General features: G+C 35.2%; 2 long non-coding RNA genes across 2 annotated transcripts in view; one reads left to right on the top strand and one right to left on the bottom strand.

The window, feature by feature from the left end:
* Positions 1–13539, top strand: part of LOC148658079 (uncharacterized) — a 117097-nt gene that overhangs the window by 22943 nt on the left and 80615 nt on the right. The window contains exon 2 of the long non-coding RNA XR_015940543.1: positions 8307–8353. This is a non-coding gene — a long non-coding RNA (uncharacterized LOC148658079). The remainder of the gene's footprint in view (positions 1–8306; positions 8354–13539) is intronic.
* The window catches only part of LOC148658080 (uncharacterized), a 43863-nt gene continuing 39649 nt past the window's right edge, over positions 9326–13539 (bottom strand). The window contains exon 3 of the long non-coding RNA XR_015940541.1: positions 9326–9499. This is a non-coding gene — a long non-coding RNA (uncharacterized LOC148658080). The remainder of the gene's footprint in view (positions 9500–13539) is intronic.

Raw genomic sequence — 13539 nt, 5'->3', positions numbered from 1 at the left:
GTTTTGAGACAGACTGAGTCTTAAAGGAAAGGAAAAGCGTGGGTTCGGTCCATATGTTGTGTCTTCACCTCATGTAAAAGAACAAGTAAAAGTTTATTCCATGCTGAAAAGAGAAGAAAAGAAACTTCTTCGTTTTGGCTGTGGAGCCTTTTTCAAGTGTAGAAAACATTGGGTTTCTTTTCTTCTCTTTTCCGCTTGGAATAAACCTTTACTTGTACCTTTGCAGCCTACGCATGCTGATGCAGCTACCTACAGTACAATTCACCTCAAGTAGATCAAAATGTGTCATGCAGTGTGTGTGAGAATAAAAAACTCATATCAGTATGTAAACTTCCATCCTGTTAGTTATTTGGATGGTCTCTGTAGTAATCAATAGCTACACTAACAGCAGGTAGAAGGACTTATTTCTATCAAATTGATGCTTAAGTAATATTTCCAGTAATGAACCAGCTGGTACTTCAGAATGATCTTGTCAGATGTTATTAAATTCTTTCTGATACACAGCACATTAGAACGCTCACAGATTGAACTCATTGCTTCAACCTGAATTAATATTACTGAATTTGGAATCACTGGTAATGCCATTAGCATCTGCACTTTTTTTCTTTTCTCATAATGTTTTTCACGACAACCTCAGCGGCACAGGTGCAGTATTAACATGGCGTGGGCATGTTCAGGCACCATGGAGCCATTCTCTTTAATCGCTGGCAGATTGGCTGTACAAAATAACACTGGGTAATTTGGCAAGTTTTAATTAAAGATTGCATTACATGTGTTCTGTCCCAGCTGAAGCAATTTGAATTAAGCCCGAGTTACTGTATACTTCAACAAATACTCTTACCGAAAATAACGTTTAACCATTATTAAAGATTGTGAGCTGATATTATATTGTTTTTAGTACAGTACACATATGCACACAAATTCCTCTTTAACTCTAAAGGAATTTTAGATTAACTTTTCATTTACAATTGTGCTTATTTAGAAATGACAATGGGCATTTCCAGATCCACTTGATGTGTAAAGGTGTCCCATCTGGAATTTTAATTAACTGCACTTTTTCTTTGGAAACATTTTTTCTGAGATTAAATATATGTATGCATATACTGTAGATTACTTTTCTTTTGCCTTTATCTGACTGTGCTCAATGAGTAAGTAATGTCATTCTTTGAAATAGCGGCACACCAGTGAAAGGCCGGGAGATGGATATCTGCTGAACCCTTAAGCCTTACTCAAGTCACAGTTGCTGACTACTGCTGCCATGTATGTCTTGTATATGTACAGTATTTGGAGTTCTTCCAAATCATAATAATTTGCTCTGTTGAAAGACACACTTGAAAATAGGAACTGAAGATGAGAAAGAAGAATCAATGGGCACAGAATGTGAAACTAGTGCTGTTGAAGCTGAGATTGATGGTTTAACTGATAGCTTAGAGAATGGCATTTGTGTAAGAGTTTTTGGCACTGTGAAAGTCATCGATCAGTGAAGATGGGAAGTCCAGGGGTATTTCAGGGTGCTATTTCTCAAGACTCAGGTGGTCTAATGATCCTGACAGCGTGTTGCTGAACTCTTCCCAGCTGTTAAGACTATCAGGGTTGGTTTGCAGTCTGGGCCTTTCTCTGTTCGCAGAGATCATTGATCACTGAGACTAAAACTTGAACACTTATGCAAACAGACACCAGCAGGCCCATCCCTAGTGTGGCTTCAGGGTTTGGATTTTATTGATCTCTTGAAGCATTGGATTTTTACACAGATCAGTTTGCATTTTTTTTAAATGGAGAAACTATGGTCAAGATATGTCGCGCTTGTGTCTGAGTTCATTTAGTTTCACATCAAATCTTCCTTAGAAAGTGACTTAGATATATATTTTTTAATTCTTACTTTTCTGGCAAAATATTCATAGAATTAACTATTTGCAGCAGATTATGACATTCTTGTAAATGTTATTGTTTTTTTTTTCTAGCTTGTAGGGAAAATAGAAAAGATTGTCTAACATGAGTTTTTTTTCAGGCAAACTTTTAATTACAATGTGCTGTACTGTAATGAGGTTTTCCTGTGTGTTGTTTCCTATGGGATATTTTGCTCATTGAAAGCTTCAACAGCTCTAAGAAACAGGTGACTGTACCCAGACAAGCTGAATGTTACACATTGAAAAAATGTTCATTCCACATAATTATATTTTTCATGACGTGAGCAATTTTCTCATCCTAAAGTGGTTTAATTTTATTTTAATTTATGAAAATGTAATCTGTAATTCACAGCAGACTGCTGCACAAGAACGTAAATGTCCTGAGAGACAGCACTAGTAGAAGTAGATTCACTGTATATAAGGGACTTACTGAATTCTTGAAATCTATAGTGAACTATTTGAAAGAGCGTTTTTCCACTTACTGCACTGTGGGATATAGCATAGCTGTTCTTCTGACTGACAAGGTGAAGCTATTGTGAAAGCTCAAGAAGTATCTTCACAGTGATACTTTCAGTGTTACTTTCCCAATAAGGATATAAGAACTAAGAGAATATTTTCACTGGCAATCACAATATCAGCATCTAAACTCTGCAAAGGCAAATAAACTTGCATATCTATATAATTTTGAAAAAATTAGAAGAGAATGACAGCAATGTGGAGACATTGCAAGGCTTAAATAATAAATTAAATTATTTTAATGCAATTGATGTCTATTGATAACAACCAGCTAAGAAAAAATCATTAGCAGAAAAGGACATTATGAAAAATAAAATAGCACCTGAATCTATATTTCTTTGAAGTACTTCCTTATCAGTATTTATAGGCTCCCCTGTGAGTATTTATAGCTCACTCCAACATGAAAATGGATGTGATTGCCTCATTGTCCAGAAAAGTTACATTTAAACTTGTAAATTGGATTTGACTCATTTTCACAGTATTGTCCCTTTCTTTTTGATAGGCACAGCACAATAATATAAATAAATCTCACCGTGACCATCATGAAGTATGAAGAGTACTAAGATATTGTTTCCCAACTTTGACAAAGCTAAAGTTGCCTCACCCAGTCAATTTACCATTACAACTGCACAGACATTGATGAACACTGCAGGGGTTTGTGCATTTACTGGGACAATTATTAATTGTAGCAGTAAGTGACAAAATGATTCTTTGATGGCTATTAGAAAACTGACCTTGCGGAACAACTCAGCAACGCACACACACGGATACTTATACACGAGAATACATTTATTAATATATAAAATGTGCATATAAAAATAACAAATCTTATGGTGAGGGTTAGCAGAATACAAAAGGTATTCAGTATATTCAATCATGAAGAGTTACAAATACCAAGAGAGACATACATTCAGTATACCATTCATTTATACTGTTTCGTTAATAAATTTTGATTACAACTTCTACACTAGATACTCAAAAGCAAGTACGTCACTCATAGGAATTAAATTGATATCAACTGGGGTTGAGGTAACAATTGAATTCTTGAGCTGTAATGCAGAATGTTGAATACTCATCCTATCTGTGTGGATTCAGATCTTCCGCGGACACAAGGGAACAGTGACAGGCTGCTGTCGGTCCAATCTGCGCTCTCTGGCCCGGTGCCAAGCAGTCCTGGTTCGGTGTGAGGTGGGGGAGAAGGAGAGAGAGATTGCTTCTGCGGCGCGCTGTCAGTGGGCTCCCTGAAGACCGGCTAGTTAGTCTTGGCTGAACTTACAAGAGCTTGTGCTCATGAAAATTGACTGCAGGTCCAAGCAAGTCACACTCTTTAGACGGAAAGACCAGTTCGTTCCCAATGTAGCGCTAGTCCTGAATACTGAGATTTGGCTGTCGACAGTTCCAACTGTAGTTCACTCGTACCGGTGGTTCACAAGGCTTGCTGCTGGGCTAACCTCGGGCGGATCCTTAGGTTACACGCAGGCAACCTCCGTTCTCGACTCTTAGAACAAAGTAAAGTCCTGGCACTCGGACACACTGGCCGTCACGTGATTGTCCTGGAGGGGTATCTGCTTGGCCCTGTGCTGCCTCTTTTATCTGGAGGAACTACGGTTGTTCATTGGTTGAAAGTTTCGCGGGCATTAGAGACCCACGTGTGGTTACCCTGCCGTACCAGTTCCTGATTGGCTGATCAAGGTGGAGGAGAACAATGCTCTCTGACATTTAGGTTGTAAACAACCTGGGATGAGACTTTCCATTGGAATCTCCCAGACAGTAAGGCACCAGGGATGACTATTTATTAGGGTGGCTGGAGAATATTAGCCTTGGGAGTTATTTCTTATCAGGAAACTCTATCAGATTGAAAAACACCTTAAATCTGAACCACAAGGAATGGCCTCTCTGTGTCCGGATCCATTGAGATGAGGGAGAGAGGGACTGGCAAGGAAGCAGCAAACTTAATTCCTGTATTATTAATAAGCTTTGCCGCTACAACACTAATGAAAAGTGCTGTGCAATATGTTTTCACTAGTGGCACCAAGTTATGATATTGGTTGAATCAGGCTGTGCTTCATGACACTAATGATGACACTTTCAATAATGAAATTGGCTTAGGTGGCTTGAACATAATGGTCAGAGGACACAAAATGGTGAATTGCTTATCCTTAAAAAAAATGCCAGCAAACTGTAATCTAATTTTTGTTTGATCATTTGAAAACAACTAAGTCACTTTTCAGATGTAGCTGCTGTGCTTACACTGAGCTGAGCTGAAATAAGATCTTGTGTCACTTTAGAACCGAAATAAAAAACAATAATTCTACTACAGGAACGGAAACATCCTCATTTAAAAGATACGCAGAAAAACTTATATTAATTAGTTTGTGACTTTGTTTGTTTATTTCACTTCACATTCCCTGCATGAAGAGGGAAAAAAATATAAGCATTTCTGTACTGCAGTTATCTTTCAAAGACAGCAGCAGCAGAAGTGTTTCCAGCAGAGGACCATCTGTATCCTTTGTGAATTAGGGATTCTAGACAGAATACATTAAGGTGATTATTACGTGTGCTACATAGAGATTCTGTGATCGCAGTAAAACACCTCCAAACTATTTTTCCAGCAACAAAAAAAACAAGAAATTGCTACAGTACTTGCTGCCATAATAGACCTAATTCTTTTTCTGCATTTATTGTATCCAGCCAGCAGGCGATGCTGATATTCCAGTAGAAGCACCCTGAAGTAAACAGCAGAATATCTTCTACTGCTTGTATACAAAGTACTGTGTAATAATTTGTTTAAAAGCAGAACTTACTTTATTAATTTCCTTGCTATTGTGGAACACGTCCTCATTATCATATTTCATTAGCAGAAGACATTTTGTAACTCTGAGTATGAGTGAGACATTGATAAAAGTTCATTAGGACAGCAGGCATAATTAATTTCTAAAACAAGTTTAATCAGCTCATAGAGCAACAGCGTTTGTGAGAGAGGCAAACCTTCAAAGATGGAGAGTGAAACAAAGACTTAATTACACACCAAGGTGCTTTGCAATATACTTCATATCACAGGCCCCAAACTGATAACCAATGTTTCATGACATTGATTTTTAAAAAAATATCTGGCAAATACCAGAAATGAAGAAGCCTGAAAAGTAAGGACTGCTAGATCACCAGGGAGATCTTACATAGTGTGATTTAACTCCTGGGATTAAAAACTTAAAAAGCAATAAAAGGTGCTGCAGTATTTTTATACTGCACTTATAATAGATAGGAAAATGAATATTCATCAGTGGTGATAAGAGAAAAAATAAATTTAAATATTTTTTGAACAGATTAACTAATTCAAGAACATGTTTTGATTAATTAATTTCTGGTGTGGTCTGGTTAATTTGTATTGTTCTAATTAAACCACTAAATTCAGAAAGTCTTGGATTATTATTTTTCCAGAACAATAAGGTTAGTCTCTCATGGACTAGAGGTGTTCACAAGTGGAATACAGTCTGGAGGTGTATGGGTGTTTTATTTAAACTTATGAACAGTGTCACGGGATCTTTAACAAGCAAGTAGTCAGTACATGAGTTTAAGGTCTTTTTTGCAAGAAAGCTTCTCCCACAGTACAGAGTCCCTGGTCACCAGACTGATACATTGGTTTTAGAAATTCTGGACCAGAGAGAAGAGTGCTACTACTAGTCCACAGTAGCAGCCAGGTTTTCTCATCCCAGAATTTCATATACCAGACTTTATTTGGTTTCTTGATGCCTATTGAGATCAGAGAAGAAGTTGGAAACACTATTGTTTATTAAATCTAGCCACTTTATTATATTAGTGTTAAAAAAAATACCAGTAGTAAACTTCAGAGTATGCAATAAAATTATACTTTATGAAATTAGTCTGCTTATTATTCTTTTGTGTTTTAATTAAGAAATAACTCTTTAGGTTTATAAATCATTTTAGCTTACTTGTAATCTTCAACTTAAAGGCTCTGATCATACCATAATCATACTGATTAAGAGACATTTTTTAATCCTGTACTCAAATCTCAATGTGTTCTGTTTAATATACAAGTCGTATGGTCACCCTATTACTATGAGTTTCATAACAAATCTATATGCTGCAAAGTGTGGTTTTGTTGCCAAGACTGTTCTTTGAATATGCTCTGTTAACTTTCAGTTTTGCAGCTTAATTATCATATTAGCACTATAATGTGACTTTGTTTCTTGCTACATCGTGTATGCTCATTGTTTGTCTGGTATAGTCTTTCATGCCTCAGATGGCTGCCTTCAATTAAAAAGGAAATCTCTTTCTCTCTTTTTCTTGCTTCCAAGGCTCTTCAAAACTATTACAGTCATAATATCACAAATTACACACGTCTGCTCAAATTACCCAATTGAATATGAGTAAAAGTCATCTTAATGTAATCTGTTACTGAGTATCAGTTACAGTATTGCACAGCAGGCTCTGTGACCAATTTGTATTTTAAGCCTTGTAAACAAAACCCAGCAGAGCTAAGGCCAAAACACATTTGACATTCATACTACATTTATCACTCTGAAGAAAGCAAACAATGTAAAGAACTGAAAAATACAGAAAACATGATCTTGTCCTTGCATTCAGTTTTTAAGGGCTAGTTGGTCCATTAAAAAAAAAAATAGCATGTTTTGTTTGAAAAGAGACTCATAAAAACAGATTCATGATTTGCACCCTGAAAGTCATAGCCAGTTGTAAAATCTGAAGTAATCCTGTTTAGTAAAGTAACTATCTGGATTTTTTAAATCATACCTATTCAAATTTCATTATGTTCTATCCATTTACCATTTGATAGGTTATGTATTGTTTTTTTTTTTTTGCATACAGTGTCTCCATAGAATCAATATATACTTGAAACTATTTCCATTTTAGACAGCGGACAGATAAAAAAAGACTCCACTTCACCTTCTAATGTAATAAAACAATAAAAATATATTGCATTACAACAGACTTGTCATACACTGAGCCAGCTACTACTGTGGCAGTTCAAAAAAATCTTTCTTCTTTATCCATACTGGATCCTGAAAGTTATAATCTTGCTGCTAATGGTTCCGAAATCAGTTAATGATTCCCAAGGTCAAATCCATTATCGTAACCCATTCATTATGTTTTTCTTCTTACTAAATCCATTATCAGAAGGAATCATTTAGTGACCTTTCCAAGTCCAAGCAATTCAATGAATCTTACATTACGCTGATCTTCAGGAACATTAGTCTAATGTGCTTCAAAAGATCATCATCTCTCAGCAGCATAATAAGTTTGTGTGAGAAGCATAAAGCATATAATCTGTAATAAAATCTAGCTTATAATGAACCATATTGGCAAACTGAACTTTATTTTAATTCAATACAGACACTCCCTTGATTAATAAGTGAAGCCAACAAAAGCAACTTAATGCATACTGTACATTAAGTGGTGCTATTAGGATGAACCATTCATCCCACACTTTTTTCCAAGATTGTTCATTTCCATCTTAAAGGTTACAGTCTTTCATTGAAGCTCATTTCTGAGATTTAGATCAACCTGGATAATTGGTGAAGTTCAAAAGTCAATTATTTTATCTCACCAGTTCTGGAAGTGATCAGCAATCAATTCAACATTTGTGGTCTCAACAGCATTTAGTTCACTAACAGAAATTGACCTTCCCTAAATGTAGGTGGCACTGATGTTTCCAAATGAGCATATGGCTGGTCTTGCCAGGAGCAAGGTGTCAACTCTGCAGGCACAGTAAAAAGAAAAACAAATCTTTATGTTTTTACGTTTTCTAGTGTGTATCATGGACCATTTTAGGTCTATGACTAAGTTTTTTTAGGCATACAGATTTTTTTGGTACTCTGGTTATCATCAGTTGTTTTTGTCTTTTAGATTGGGTGGATGGCAATCAAAAGACTTCAAAGAAATCACAGGACAAGGTATGTTTAACTGTTTTTCCAGATGCTAATAAATGCTATTATAAATTTCAACTGAAGCACCTTTATGTTCACTGGTATTATGCAAAACATTTTTGTTCTCTAAGTGTGTTCTATTCTTTATGTAAAAATGGTTTTGTTTCATGATTTAGATAATAGGAACTTTCTTTTTTTTTCTCATCTGAGTCATTTATGCAATTTCAAATGCTCAGTTGGATTTATCCTTAATTCGTGCAATAAAGTGTATTTCATAGTATTTCACTAGCACAAGTCTTTTAAAACTTCAGAAAACTTCAGTTTTTTTTCCAACCCATTTTTTTCTCATATACTTACAAAGGGCAATGTAGGTCACTTTATTAATGACCTGTTACACAGAGTATTGTTCGTGATATGAGTTTTTTTTCTGGTCACCGTCTTTCCATTCCAGTGATCTTGTAGACAGGTAGTTAATCATCAGGGAAATTCATTAGTCGAACTTCACACTGGACTTAAAGACTAGCATCTCTGAGCAACGCATGGGGTTAGATTTTAATCTGATGACTGCTTACTGTACATATTGTTATCTTAATTACAATATTAATTAGAATATACAGCTCTGTATATGTGCTTTCTTATTAAATTTCTAAAAGTCAAGGTTTTTGTGCTTGGTGCTTGATTTTGTTGATAGGATTGTGTGTTGTAACACCCAGATTACCACACTGAAGTATTCAGGATGAATTCAAACAGTACAAAAGTATTTTTTAATTGAAACGCAGGTAGTTAGTTATTTGCCATAACACTAGGAAATGCTGCCTGTCATTTCGGACAATGAAGTTAAGGTAATTTCTTATGATTAAATTCATTATTAAGTTATGATTACTATTTAATTTGAATTTTATATGACTGATTTGCAGTGTGTAAGTAAAATAAGAAAGGACAGAAAATAAGGAAAGGAAGGATGATGATTTGTGAGGAATGTTTATTATCATATTAACATTTTATACACTTTTAAAACACACCAATAATTTCACCTGGATTATAGAAAGTTTAGTTCAACTTTCTGAAACCTGAAGGACTATAGACCAAATTCAACACTTCAGGTATAAATCGTCGTGATACTCGGGATATCTGGCTCCTTACATCAGGCCCCACATCTTCATCCACGGGAGTCTGAAATTAAAAAGAAAGCGCACGAACCTTCATTGAAAAACAATCTACGGAAAGCTTAGACTCAAACTGGGGCTACAGCACCATACACAGAAAGATTCAAAATATTTTTGTTTTTAAGCAGAGGGTAGAAAGCAAATATTTTTTTGGGAACGTTGATGACAGACTTGTACATGAAGCAATTTTCTATTTAACATTACACCAATAGCTGTGTTGTAATTTAACACAAGCACTTGTCTGAAATCAATCAAAACCGGAGGAAACAATATTCACGTCGAATAATAATACATAAAAAATGCTTTATTGCTTTCAGTTGAATGTCTAAGGTCCCCCGGTGCCGAATCACTTTAGCAAATTAAAGAAAAAAAGATTTGGCAGCTACATAAATTTCTTTCACGCCTGATGGTTTTCATATTATTCCCTTCCCAAAGTTCTAGTCTGGTGGTTTAAGCGAGATCAATTTTTCAAAACTCTGGAAAGGGCAAAACACATGAGCTTTCACACAATACAATGCATTTGCATATTCCAGTCTTAGGTTCTATGTACTATTGATCTTATTTCTGTTTGTTTCTTTCTGTTATCTTTATTTTATTAGCATTTTTGCAAACGTATTTTCCCTTTAAAAAATATACCCTTGTAACCCTTTATAAACCATTATTTGTCTTTTTAAACGCATAAATATTTAAATAGATTGTAGGTGTTTTACTCTAACTTACCTCTCTCCCTATTCTCAATACAGTACGTGTCACTATCACACTTGATACTTGCTTCACATGTAATGATGCGATTGAAGTACAATAGAAGTTGAACAGAGAAAAGTAATGATCTTTCCACAGTATACGCTTCCATAGAGAATGAAAAAAATCTAATCTAATGCCTCAAAAACATTTTTTTGAAATTTACAGTTGTTCACAGTTGCTGCGGGTCAGTATAGATTAGAAGTCCTTTCTGTGATCAAAATAGTATCTTAACACACTGCCGCACTGTTTTGACTGACATAGAAATATCAAATTAGAGTCAAATAACTCATTGTGAGATTCAAAAATATCTGTAGTTGTCATCTGCAAGCAGTACAATGAAATGCATTTTCAAGCATGGTCCATCCAGACATGATAGAACAACAGCCTTGGAGAATAAAGATATTTGACAAGTGACATAGCTGTTTACATGCTTCCTAATACACTGGGTTTGTTTTGCCAAAAGGCAATTCTCTGCACGGGAGTATCAGAGAAGCACGTTTGTTGATAAAAAGAATGGTGGATAAAAGCAAATAATTAAAAGAAGTTTGTTTTGAGTGCTATACGTATGGTTGTACTTTCAACATTTGGTTGTTCTTGTGGTTTCTTTAACACTTCAGGAATTGGTATATTATTATTTTTTAAACACGGTAGTGGAAATAAGCAGGTAGAGATTTAAGTTGAAATTCTACCTGTCATGAAAACATCATCTGACTGAAAAGTCCTTGGAGTTTTTCAAAGAGTCTTGCCAATACTGGTTTCAAGCAATTACCAAACATTTATTGTTTTAATATAATTTTCAGTAATAACAGCTGTAAATGTAAGATATATAAAATAAGCAGTGTTTGTGTTTTCCTAATTTGCTTTTATTTACTGGAGATAGGAATAACGAATCTTCCATTATTTCCCCTTTATATCACTTTGTTAAAGATGTCTCATCAAATTAAGGGGATTTATCCAGATTCTGAGCTCGGATGTATCTCTGAATTCTTTTATAATAATAATAATAATTGCTTACACTTATATAGCGCTTTTCTGGACACTCCACTCAAAGCGCTTTACAGGTAATGGGGACTCCCCTCCACCACCACCAATGTGCAGCATCCACCTGGATGATGCGACGGCAGCCATAGTGCGCCAGAACGCTCACCACACATCAGCTATCAGTGGGGAGGAGAGCAGAGTAATGTAGCCAATTCATAGAAGGGGATTATTAGGAGGCCATGATTGGTAAGGGCCAATTGGAAATTTGGCCAGGACACCGGGGTTACACCCCTACTCTTTTCGAGAAGCGCCCTGGGATTTTTAATGACCACAGAGAGTCAGGACCTCGGTTTTACGTCTCATCCGAAGGACGGCGCCTGTTTACAGTATAGTGTCCCCATCACTATACTGGGGCATTAGGACCCACATGGACCACAGGGTGAGCACCCCCTGCTGGCCCCACTAACACCTCTTCCACTGTGTTCCAATTCACAATTGTGTTCCAATTCAACTGAATGCCAATTGCAGTAATTCAGTATACAAGCACAGAAGCCCATTTCTCCTGAACAATGTAAGTTAGCAATAGGAACAATAACTATAATTTATAAATTCTAATGCATACTGTATGTTTGGCATTTATGACCAGAAGGGTTTGATTCTGCCTGTGACACTGCTCTTGATTTTCTCAAACACTAGAACGCAGAAATAATCCATAGTATCACAAATACAGTTCAAGAGAATAACTGTTTTCAAATATACATATGTACATAAGGACAAAAATAAGTCCTGCATTATTTTTAAAAAGGAATGAAAAAATTGAAGGAACCAAAGTGTAAGGTACTTCATGTAAGGTATTAAAATGCTTTCTTGTGAAAAATGACCTGTATAGTAATTACATGGTCGTTAATATATAATTCAATATTAGTTAGCAAGTTGGCTAATCTACTGCTTTGTAATATATCTACTTTGTTCATAATACTTTGAAGTTGGGATTTTTATAGTTATAGTCTGTTTTAGCTCAAAGGAATTAATGCAGTGCATTACAAAGAGAGCTCATGATGTTTTTAATTTTTGTTATAATAAAGGATAACGAACCCAGATAGTGGCAAATTGATTTTTATGTTGTTATTAGCAGTAACACTACAGCAGCAGAATATAATGAAAAATCTTGTGTATTTTCATTGGCCATAAACAATTAACCCACCAGTCTGGAATATGTTGATGAGAAACTGTATTTTTAGAAATCCACAGACATAAAGACATTGCTTCTAAACTCTGAAGGACAATGTTTTGTGCTGATAATAAATAGTTTCAAAGCAGTTAATCGATAGAACTCATATCTCTTTTGCAGAAGTATGGGATTGTTATTGAAAAGAAATCTCAGTGATTCTAATTTATGACTATCTGCCTGGAAGCAATAAAACAATCATACCTAATCCTGAAAGATTCATTTATGGGTCACTTAGACTCTTTGACAAATATTTGAAAGCCATCGTATAAATGACCCCAAATTTGCTTCTTGAAATGAAGAACATGACTTCACAGATCCAAAATACAGCAGCGAATGCTTAAAATATTGTTCAGAACAGATTCTTGATGTCTGTATTTTCAACATTTAAGAAGTAGAAGTCAACCTTTGGGTTACTGTTGGAGCTACCTTCAGTATTATGCCTGTTACTTAATTCCTTTCTGGAACCACATTGTTTTCACTAATTATCTTGAAATTACTGAAGATTTATTTGATTTTGTGTTAAATGATTTAATTTTATTTGTATTTTTTTAGGATACATTCTTCAGTAATGCATTGGTCCTAACTTAGGCATATTTGTGCAATATAATTTTTTGCCTATAATAATTAAGAACTGATGAGAGTTAAAACTGATTGATAGCTTACAGGAGAAATTATCTTAATAGATTTTTATTTTTTGGCCATCATGGTGTTCATATTTGGAAACTTCCATAGGTGTGCTGTTAAACCCAAGATGTAAAATGAGCAAGGAAACTGATCTTGCTTTTGACTCTTATCTGATATATGCAAAAATACCTTGTATGGACATTTTCTGTGTAAATACTTATACAAAATTGTAATTATTTATCAGAAAAAATACCCAAAGCTGCAGTTTAAGTTTTGCCTCATAATTAAAATGAAAAGCTATCCTCCTATTCAGAGGCTACCCAAATTCAAATTCTTCCTGAAAGCCCCTTTTAAAATTAATTGCACTGCTACCTGACCTATATAAAGCATTACGGGAGAAAAAAGTGTGAAATATTTCTAAGAGGAATCAACAAGAAGAATTAAGGAAATCAAAATAAAAAAGGTTT

Source organism: Lepisosteus platostomus, chromosome 7 (genome assembly GCF_059453375.1).
Source record: "Lepisosteus platostomus isolate fLepPlt1 chromosome 7, fLepPlt1.hap1, whole genome shotgun sequence".
In the NCBI taxonomy this organism is placed as follows: domain Eukaryota; kingdom Metazoa; phylum Chordata; class Actinopteri; order Semionotiformes; family Lepisosteidae; genus Lepisosteus; species Lepisosteus platostomus.
The sequence above is the reverse complement of the archived record's forward strand: the minus strand, read 5'-3'. Positions and strand labels throughout refer to the sequence as shown.